Raw genomic sequence first — 11,905 nt, forward strand, 5'->3', positions numbered from 1 at the left:
CAATTATTATTTCCTTTCTTCTAAAGGATGGTCCTTCAAATAATTTTTATAATTTAATATCAATATCCTGGAGGCAGATTTTCCCACATTCTTTTTGGTCCTTCAAACCGGATAGACCAGAATTAACATTAAAAAATGTATACCAGTATAAACAGTAGAATATAGCCAGAAGTTAGTGTGGTGTTTGTGTGTTACTGAGGAAGTCTTGGTTGTAGGGTTGATGTAAAGTCATGACTTGGTTACTGACTTTAATACTTAATATGATTACATGACTAGTAGCTACCAAGCTTGGCGGGCGTCCTGTTCGCTCTCCTGTTTACCTTCCTTCTCTCTCTGGCGTCCCAGCCGCCGCACATAGAAAACGGATGGTACCATTTTCTGTGAACATGACATCCCTCCTTTTCTTTAAAAAGAATGAATACAGGATGTCTACCGTGCTTGTAGCACAAAGCAAAGTTATTGACACAAAGTAAGTTATTACCATATCAAGAGATACTGCATACATTTAACATTAATTAAGCACACAAAGAATTTAAACAACTTAATCTTTTCCACAAAGGATTTCAATGTTAAAAATACATATGCAATGTTAAACAAACATGAAAGAAACTGTACTACAAAGTTACAAAATATTGAATGAGATATCTGCATTATTCAAACAATATTAAATTTAGTTTAGCACAATAAGTAAATACTTTTCATTACATAGGAACACAATTAATCATCAAATCGTGTAGGGCGTTTAACATGACGTTTAGGACGAGAGTCCTTAAATGCAGTAACATCCCTTGATGAATTGTTTGTCGGGTTATAACTATTTTTTTCTTTTTCTTTTGCACGACTTTGCACTTCATCATTTTCTACACTAGTTGGAATCACTTTGAAATAAGCCATATTACGTGTTATACTATGATCTCTATTACTAGCTGTTACCATAGTTCCTTTTACACTAATCACTTTATATGGTTTTGTATCATACGGCATATCTAACTTTCCCTCTTTTTTCTTTTTAACGAGAACAGTGTCACCAACCTTTATGAACTGTTCCTTTGCACGTTGATCATGAGCAATTTTCATTTTGCCCTTGGCTAGTGCATCCTTCTGAGCGAGTCGTTTATCCGTTACCTTGGCTGGCATGACGGGTAGTGCGATTCTCATAGGACGTCCAAATAAAAGTTCGCCAGGCGACTTGCCCAGTGTTCCATGTGGTGTTGCACGGTAGTTCCTGAGAAAAGCATACATAGCTTGTTTCCAGGATCGTCCTTCGGCATGAGCACAGCGTACCGCTTTCATGAGAGGTTGCATGAATCTCTCAACTTCTCCATTTGCTTGGGGATGTAGTGGCGTCACACGGCGGTGTTTGAATCCAATATGCTCAGAAAAGTTGACGAAGTCTTGTCCATTGAATGGCGGTCCATTGTCTGTCTTGACAACTTCGGGAATGCCAAAGTTTGAAAAGATCTTGTCGAGTTTCGGGATGACGGCCTTTGCAGATGTGGAATTGATGATTTCTACTTCTGGATAACGTGAGTGATCATCAATGACTACCATCAAGTACTCTCCAGTTGGTAGTGGTCCGCAGAAGTCCATCGATACTTCCGTCCATGGTGCAGCAGGTAGTGGTGAAGGTTGTAGAGGTGTTGGTCTTGAAGTATCCACTGCAGCTTGGCAAGGGACACAGGCATCATGCATATCCTTTGCTTGACGATCAATGCCAGGAAACCACACCTTTTCTCTTAGCAGCTGTTTCGTCCTAACAAGACCTTGGTGTCCTTGATGTGCAAGCTTCAGAGCACGTTGCTGGAGAACAGCTGGAATCACGATACGAGTACCTCGCAGCACGGTGTCGCGTTGTTGCGTAACACTTAATTCTGTCTGGATGCGTTCAAGTGCTTTGAATGCATCTTGGTCAACTCCTGAGGGTGGGATGCGTGGAAACTTTTTCTTAGTCAATGCATCCACTGTTGCTTGCAGAGTTGGGTCCTCTAGGGTTGCAGTACGGATTTCATCAAGAGTAAGAGCCTTAGGGACTGCATCACAGGTTACAGAGTGTACATATTCCTCGGCAACTTGCTGATGCTTGGTGATGGTGAAACTGTTGGCAGGATGTCGACTGATGTAATCAGCGGGATTGCCTGCACCCGGCTTGTATTTCACCGTAAAGTTGTATGGTTGCAGACGAAGAGCCCATCTCTCAATGCGAGCTGGTGGTTTGGACTTTGGATTATTGAAGATGGTCTCCAACGGTTTGTGGTCAGTGACCATCGTGGTGAAGGGCGCACCAAGCAGATACACATTGAAGTGTTCACAGCCCCATACAAGAGCAAGAGCTTCCTTCTCTGTCTGACTGTATCGTTGCTCAACATCTGTGAGAGAACGGCTGGCGTAGGCAATTACTACTCTGGAATCTGGTTGACCAGGTTTGTGTTGGGCTAAAACAGCACCTAATCCAACAGGACTAGCATCCACCGTTAACTCAGTGTCCATTGATGGATCAAAGTATGCAGCAGTCGCATTCTCTACTAGTGCATCTTTCACAGCATCAAATGCATTTTGCTCGATATCGCTCCAGTACCATGATGCATTTTTCTTCAGGAGCTCACGTAGAGGCTTTGTAATGGTAGCAAAATCTGGAATGAAGCGAGAACAGTAGTTTGCCATTCCCAGAAAACTATGTACTTCAGTGGACGTTGAAGGAGGTGCAGCATTCTTGATATCTGCAACTTTCTTAGGATCTGGAGACAGACCTTTGTCACTAAGTACATGTCCAAAGAATTCAATTTTATGTTGATTGAACTCACACTTTGCTCGGCTTAGCGTCAAATTCTTTTCTCGTAAGCGTTGCAATGTTGCACGAAGAGCTTTGTCGTGTTCAGCTTGGGTACGGCCATAAACAATGATGTCATCAGACATGTTGTCAGCATTAGGTATATCTTGCAATACCTGGCTGATGATGTGCTGGAATACCTCGGCAGCACTGTTAATACCAAACTCAGGCGCTTGTACCTATACAGACCTCGATGTGTCGTAAACGTTGTGATGAAGCGACTCTCATCATCAAGTTCAAGCTGATGATAGCCCTTGTTTAAATCTAACTTGCTGAATACAGTTGCACCATTCAAGCGGTAAATCATATCATCTACAGTCGGTGTAGGATGGCGTTCACGCATTATTGCCTTGTTGGGAACACGCATGTCCACACAAATGCGTATCTCATCTGGATTCTTCGGCTTTGGTGGAGTGACAATTGGGCTTACCCATGGTGTTGGGCCTGTTACTGGTTCAATGATATCTAGTTCTATCAGCCTATCCAGTTCGGCATCGACTTTCTTGCGAGTATGGAATGGTTGTCGGCGATGTGGTTGGGCAACTGGAATTACATCTGGGTTGATATTCAGATGTACTTTGCTATCAGTATAACAACCTATGGATTTAAATCGATCAGAAAATTCAGCAACAATACCATCAACATTGTTTGCAGATTCCACTGCTACAGCATTAGAAAGCTGAAGTAGCCCCAATTTGGTTGAAGTCTTGTAACTGAGTAAAGACTCCTTTGCATTCCTAACAACATGGAATGTAGTAATGAGCATTGCATTCTTTGACTTAATCTCTGCAGTGAAAGTTCCAATCACTGGCAAGGCTACCTTTGAAGCATAGGCAGTGGCGTTGCCATTATAGTTCTCAAGCTTTGGGAACTGTTTTTTTAAATTTCTCATAGTGGCACTCAGCAATGGTGTCAATGTTTGATCCAGTGTCAATGAGAACCTTGAGACAAATACCAGCAATGTATACACATGTCTCTGGGTTGTTTCGAAGATCATTCCATTCTGTGATTGCTTGTACTCCATAAGTATAATCACATTCACTGTCATCTGAGACTGGTTGTAATGAAATGTTGTCTTGTATATTATTAACATTCTGGATATGAGGTGCAATATTGTGTTTACCACCTCGACCCCTATGACCTGATCCTCGTACAGTGCTTTTATTCATTGACTGTGGTTTCTTTAGTGCAGAACAACACATAGCACCAAAATGACCTAGTTTTCCACACTCATAGCACTTCTTACCTTGAGCAGGACAAACATTATCTTGGTGTGGGTAGTCTCCTCCACAATTGTAACATTTATTGTTGACACCCTCTGATGTGGGTCGTTGTGACTGCTTGAGCCTTGTTCCTTGACCCCAGTTGTGACGTGGTTCTCGGCTAAATTTACTGTTAGGTTTGCCATGATATCTTCTATGATCACGGTGTCCTCCCTGAACCTTACGTACCTCATCACTGTTAGTAACAGTGGCAGAACCGTTATTAGCACTGCACTCCATGACACGAGCATCACGTGCAGCATCTTCCATTCGACAAGCAATATCCAGTATCTTGGTAAGAGAACTTTCATCACCAACAAGTTCTAGAGCTCTTCGACGAAGACGTGTAGATGTGCATGATTCAATTATTTGCTGTTTGATTTCTTTGTCAACATCAGCAAACTCACAATGGGCTGCTAAACCCTGCAGACGTGTGTGGTATTGATCCACAGTTTCATTAGAGAGTTGTTTTGCTCTCCTGAAATGCATAATTTCCATTGCAGTATTTTGCCTTGGTTTGAAATGCTCTGTTAGTTTGGCTTTGGCAGTGTCATAATCTTTGGCACCACCAGTGTCTTTCAGTGTGTCAAAGATGTCACAAACTCTATCACCTGCATAATGAAGTAGAAAGGCACGCTTTCTTTCAGCACTTTTGATGTCAGAAACTATCAACAAATTTTCAAACTTTTTAAGCCATTTGACCCACCTCTGTGACAGGTTTGTCTGGTCACAGTCAGGATCAAATGCAGGAAACTGAGGTATATTTGCCATTTTTACTGAATAAATGTAACTTATCACTTAAATGTTCCTCAGAATATTAAACACTTACTGCACTGTATATGTTAGTCAAGAATTCACTGTAATTACTTTAATTTTGCAAAGCACACAAGCATTTTAATGCAAAAGTTCACAACAGTGCACAATATAGCAGCAGCTGACTTCTTACCTAGCCCTTGTGTACATGTGTTGTTCCTACTCACAGCAGCAGCACAGCAGTTGGCACAGCAGCAGTTGGTACAGCAGCAGTTGGTACAGCAGTTGGTTCAGTGTGATGAATTTTGTAGCACGAAGCGTCGTTTCGTAACCAAAACATCAGGTTTTGTACACATCAAAGCGTCGTTTCGTACACAACGTCGGCAGATTCCTCAGTACACAGTTTCTTCAGCACAGCTTGGGTAGCACACAGCATCGGTTAGCACACAGCATTGGTTAGCACACAGCATCGGTTAGCATACAGTATCGGGTATGGCGCTCACAGCTTCTCTTCCTCCTCCAGGCAGCATGCTTCTCCCTTGTGTTTGAAACTGAACAAATACCTGCGTTCACAGTTCATCCTCGTCGCCAATGTGGTGTTTGTGTGTTACTGAGGAAGTCTTGGTTGTAGGGTTGATGTAAAGTCATGACTTGGTTACTGACTTTAATACTTAATATGATTACATGACTAGTAGCTACCAAGCTTGGCGGGCGTCCTGTACGCTCTCTTGTTTACCTTCTTCTCTCTCTGGCGTCCCAGCCGCCGCACATAGAAAACGGATGGTACCATTTTCTGTGAACATGACAGTTAGGCTATCTACAATCCATTAATAATTTACTAACCCTGATAACATTATACTCTTTAATTAGGAACTATTGTCAGGTGCTAGGTATTACCAATCGTACGTCACGGCTTGAAACTCTGACAACACAAGACCTTAAATGTCTCGGGCAAACTACAAACTGCTGTTCTCTAGAGCGGGTCACCAGTGTAACCACATGATTGGCACAGGCAAAGAATTAAAAATGTTTCTCCCTTAGGACTGAAGAAATATACATATAAAGTTATAATATATATTCAATATAATTCTCAATATTATATAAAGTACAGATGGACAAAAATCACTTATATAGCAAAAACAAAGTACTGTCTCTCCTATAATATGATAAATGATGGCACAACACAAGTAAACAGACTTATCTCCCAAAGATGTTAACTCTCCTGGTCCGTAATAGCTACTGACCTATATGAACGTCAGCACTAGAAATCATAACATCTGCCCTGCGAAAAATTGCCAAAGTTACAAGTATTCATAAAACTTACATGGAGCAATATATATTGACAAGAGTAAGCTTAAACTAACTTAGTAATTGGTTATAAATATATGTATAACAAAAATAAGGTAATTATTGCTTTATACAGTAATTAGAATAACACATACAAAGGGGGAATGATGGCATGCTCACCCAGCAACTGACTATCCCACGATAAATTGCCAACTCAAGTTCAAACAATTATAATTCACCTATTGTTACCCACCAATGATCATATAAATTATTAGTTCCCACGGGAAGAACTGAGTACACAAAGAAATAAAACAATCATTCCCACGATACGTTGGGCCTAACTCCAAACAGGTAACAATGTAATATATAAACATATAACTGCATGAAATATATATATTACACAAAACATATATAAATGTAAGCATATATAAATGTACAAATTAATTTATTTAATTACGTATCTTAGAGAGGTACGTAACACTAGGATATAACCAATAGAATTTACACTAGCATATCTGCCACCCATATAGAATTTACGGCAGTAAAATTCCTGCCACATACATATATAATCACCTGTATATACATTATATATATATCAAAAACTACAAAAAATCCCAAAATATAGCACTATATGTATACCAATATCTGCACTTCATTTACTATTTTATGCCAACCCACAGAGTTAGGATTTTTTTAGACTGTAATTGTACTTAGTTGTGTACAAATTCAGCTTATTTAGCTACATTATTAGGTAGTTTAATATCTAAATAGTACTGAGTTAAACAGTACTTGTGTATTACTATTTAATGTAGTGTAAACCCTAAACAGGATGAATTTATTATTTTACACAATTGTGTACCTATATTTCATTATATTTCTTATTGTATTCACCTTTGAGTTCTATTAGGTCTCACTATACCAACCTAAGGTGATCATGAGGAGCTAGCCCCAAGGTACTACCGTAGTGGCACTCAGGTATCACTCAAATCTTAGCTATTTACTATTAGGTAGGTAAGCTAACCTCTATACGAGGCAGATAAAATCAGGCTTACCAAGAAGTTAAATATTAGGCTATTAACAGCACATACCTGCTCTACATATATAAGCAAGTACCATAGCTGTCAAATAACCATATAAGCCCTATAAGGCTTCAATCCATAGCCAACATGGCTACACCAGGAAAGGCTAGAATAATTGTGAAAGGCCTTCAAAGTCACTTGACAAGGCTAATCAACACATGTGACAGCTGGGTAGAAACAGACCCAGTTGATCTCATATCACTGGAAATCTCAGCAGAGATAGCTAACCAGAAATTCAAACAGGTAAAATAATTTATTGTGCTGTACATAGATGTACTCCATGTCAGTAACACTGACCCAAATGAAATAGATCTAATCATGTCTGACCTAGCTGACTATGAAAACAAAATTCAGGCCAGGTTAAATTACAATAAAAAGATGCTTGCAACAGAAAATGTTCCTGTTGGATCGGAACACCTTTATAGTATACCAATAGCAAAGCAAGCAACCAGCTCATCAGATGAAACAAATGAGCAACCTCAAGATGAGGATACTCTTCCAATCAAGTCTGACCCTTACACAGGACCAATAATTGAGGTTAAACCTTCCTTTCTGCGGCTGGAAGAAAACGCTCACAGAGTGGGGGACTTAATTTATTTTATAATAATAATAATTAATTATTTAATAAATACAAATAATTAATTAATAATAAGTCATAATTAATGATTAAATAATTGATAATCCTTAAATGAAGAAGCATAATAGCTCATTATAACGAATAAATAGATAATTAAAGTGGAATTATTTATGGTGACTAATAATGATTAGTGAATAACCATAAATTATTATACAGAAATAAAATTAATGGATAGCCGTTATAATGATAATGTATTAAATCAAATACAGTGAAGAGACATCTCTAATTGAAAGTTGCATGATTGCATTTACGGTAATTCCAATTCTTGGTATTCTTGGCTTATCACTTTGGGGGTTCCGTCGGAGCACCCCCAATCCCGTGAGGGCCAGCGGCGTGGAACCCCCACCCCCGAAAGGCGAGCGGAAGCTGGCTGCTATAATTAGGAACATGACTTCTCGCTACCATGGCCGTATGCCCGGAGAGGCCATTAAAAAAACAATCAGGTTTTCCTGACTGAAAAAGGTAACATTCTGGGTCTACTAGGCAGATGCTGCTAACTGACGCAGCTCGCATGGTGGGCCGATGGAGCGCCATCTTGACGAGCCGTGGAGCAGAGAGGTGGGATGGCCCACCGACTGTGCCCTGAGAGGAGGACCTACTGCCGGGTTTGTACTCCATGCAGGGAGCGCTTTCCACCATGGCGAATGACTGGTCGATCCCGTGTATATCTTTGTTGTAGTAGCCCGAACTCTACTGTAGTCCGTAGTAGCCCGCCCTCACAGGGACCAGTCCTGGAAGGCTGGCCCCAGGGCGGGTGTGGGAATGTGAACGCTGTCCACTACGAGGCCGACTCCCCAGGGTCGACCCCGTGTTGGTCATTGTCGCTGTGGAGTGTGGAGTGGAGGTGTCAGCTTAGAAGCGTGTAGGTCGCCTCCCAGGATACCTCGCACGGTGGGCATGAGAGCCGTGGTCCACCTTTCGGGCCCCACCGCGCGTTCCTCGATCATCACAGGTTTTCCTCGTCCTCGTTCTATTGTGGATCTGGAAGTATTAAAGTAGTAAGGGTGGGCAGGAGCTGGTGTGCAGAGGAAACGTGAAAGCAAAGGCACAGGTGCGTGGGACCCGCATCAAAGTGTACTGCTGGCAACTTAGGCTGCGAGAGTGGGGATAACTGGATGCGACACCTGTTGCTTAAGGCAGGAATGGGTAGAATTGAATGAAGCCCCAGGATAACTGAGTGGAGAGTAACCGAGTAGCCTAGTGATGGTACTGCCCGATACAATAAGTGCTAACTCCTGGAACAATCGGACGCTTCCTCAGTGGGAAACTAATAGAAGTAGATAATGTCAGCGTCAAGTAGTTAGTAGGCACCGGCACGGCAATTATCAATAATAAATTATATATAATAATATTTATATAAATATTTTTATATAAATTATAAATTATAAAAAAAATTAATAAAATTAATAATAGTATATAAAATAAATATAATACAAATGAAATATAATAAAATTTATAATAAATTATAAATTATTAAATATATATTTTTATAAATATAAATTATATTAAATAATATAAATTATAAGTCAATGTTAAAACACAGTGCAGACAGTGGACTGCAGGAGGCCCCGAAGACTGCGTAGAGTGCAGTGAAGTCCATATCACTATGCAGCGGGTAGATACTAAGGCACGCCAACCAGCCAAGGTAAGAGGGTGTTAAGTGGCGTCGAACTGCAGAACCACTTACGCTCAACAAGACGAATTAGAACTGTAACGAAATTATTATTAAGAATGGAGAGAAAATGCGTTCTTCCCTTCTTCTCTCGTGAAATTCCTCGGCTGGGACACGCCATCTGTAGCCTTGGCAGCTGGAGCATTGCAGCTGCGGCATCTTCGGTTGGACACCACTAGATGTCAACTTCAGCAGCTGGGACATCGTCGACTGGATACCTCCTTCCGGAGCCCCGGCTGCTGGGTCATCGGCTGGAAACTCGTCAGCCGGGATATCCGGAGCTTGGCTAGGCCCCCGGGGGCATGCTCATCTGGACCACCACCAGCTGTGCCATCAGCTGCTGGATCACCGGCTGAGCTTGGCCCCCAGGGGCATGCTCAGCTGGCACACCATCAGCTGGGCCTCGCTCAGCGGCCATAACGCTACCAGCTGGACCCTCAGCTGCTGGATCATCGGCATGGACTACGTCAGCCGGCACCTCAGCAGCTGGGTCTGGCCCGGGAAAGAAACAAACAATATATAAATTGGCAGTCTCCGTGGTGTAGTGGTAAGACACTCGCCTGGCGTTCCGCGAGCGCTGTCATGGGTTCGTATCCTGGCCGGGGAGGATTTACTGGGCGCAATTCCTTAACTGTAGCCTCTGTTTAACACAACAGTAAAATGTGTACTTAGATGAAAAAACGATTCTTCGCGGCAGGGGATCGTATTCCAGGGACCATAGGATTAAGGACCTGCCCGAAACGCTACGCGTACTAGTGGCTGTACAAGAATGTAACAACTTAACTCTTGTATATATCTCAAAAAAAAAAAAAATAATAATACATAAATTAGAAAGGAATATAAAGACTGACAAATTGTAAAGAACAGAAATCGTATATAAATAAAGAGAGTGACTGTGCATGCTCGGCTGCAACACCACCAGCTGAGCCTTCGTCTGCTATTATTAGCTACTAATAATTAATTAACAATACTCATAATAATAATGGTTGATTATAAGGGCATGCTCAGCTGGACCTTCAGCTGCTGGGTCACCGGCAGCATATAAATAATAATTAATCAACTGCAAACAATTAATTAACAATAATCACAATGACTGATTAATTACAAGGGCATGCTCAGCTGTAAGACCGCCAGCTGAGCCTGCAGCTGCTGGATCATCGGCTGGGACCACATCGGCCGGAACGTCAGCAGCTGTGCTTGGCCCCCGGGGGCATGCTCAGCTGGAACACCGCCAGCTGTGCCATGAGCTGCTGGATCATCGGCTGGGACCACAACAGCCGGAACATCACCGGCTGGGCGTGGCCCCCAGGGGGCACGCTCAGCTGGCACACCACCAGCTGGCCCATCAGCTGCTGGGTCATCGGCAACGTATCCACGTCAGCCGGAACATCAGCAGCTGTGCCCGGCCCGAAGGCAGCTGGGCCAATAGCTGGTGGATCATCGGCAGGGATCACATCAGTCGGCACAACAGCGGCAAATCAAATGAGTAGCGAAATTATAATAGCCAGTAAGGATAATTGAATATGAGGATAATAATAAACAGGGAAAGTGAATAGACATAACCAGAAATAATGACTGAATAATAATTGAGACCTCGTTTGTGTGTACCCGTCAGCATTGGGTAACTGGCACTAGGCTCCGACAGCAATGTGCCGTGTCACAATCTCCCTAGTTGCATCCATTGCAGCACTGGCGCACTGCTCAGTTAGGTTACGGCATCGAGTAATGTGGTACATTCAGTGTTCCTTATCCCATAATGAATAAGCACCGGGGGAGAATGAATATAATAAAGAATAATAACACTAAAGGATAGCAATACTAAGGAATAATTGACAGGATTCGGCTGAATCGAATCTTCGGGCCTGAAGTAATTCTTGATCTTACTAAAGATAATATAAGCATAAAGAAAGCTGTTCTTTTCTTAAAGTAAAGATTCTTATTTTAACTGGAGCGCCAGCTGCTGGATCATCGGCTGGGACCTCGTCAGCCGGAACTTCAGCAGCTGGGTTATTAATAATTATAATAAAGATGAAAAAAAAACTTCCCAATTGTTTCCGCCTCCGCCGGGAGTCGAACCCGGGCCCTTAGGGCTACGACCCGCAAGCGCTGTCCATTCAGCTGCGAGGCCCAGCACTAATAATGAAATACCAATAAAGAATAACAAACGAAGAATAATTGATAGGATACATCTGGACCGACTCTTCGGAACTGAAGCAATTCATGTTCTTATTAAAGTATAATATAGGCATAGAGAAAAGGTATTCGATTCCTAATTAAAGATTCGTAGTAACTGAAGCCTCAGCTGCTGGACCAACGGGTGGCAGCTGGGTTAATAATAATTATAATAGAGAGTAATAATAATAAAGAATAATAACCATGGAGACAATA

Source organism: Procambarus clarkii, chromosome 65 (assembly GCF_040958095.1).
Source record: "Procambarus clarkii isolate CNS0578487 chromosome 65, FALCON_Pclarkii_2.0, whole genome shotgun sequence".
Classification (NCBI taxonomy): domain Eukaryota; kingdom Metazoa; phylum Arthropoda; class Malacostraca; order Decapoda; family Cambaridae; genus Procambarus; species Procambarus clarkii.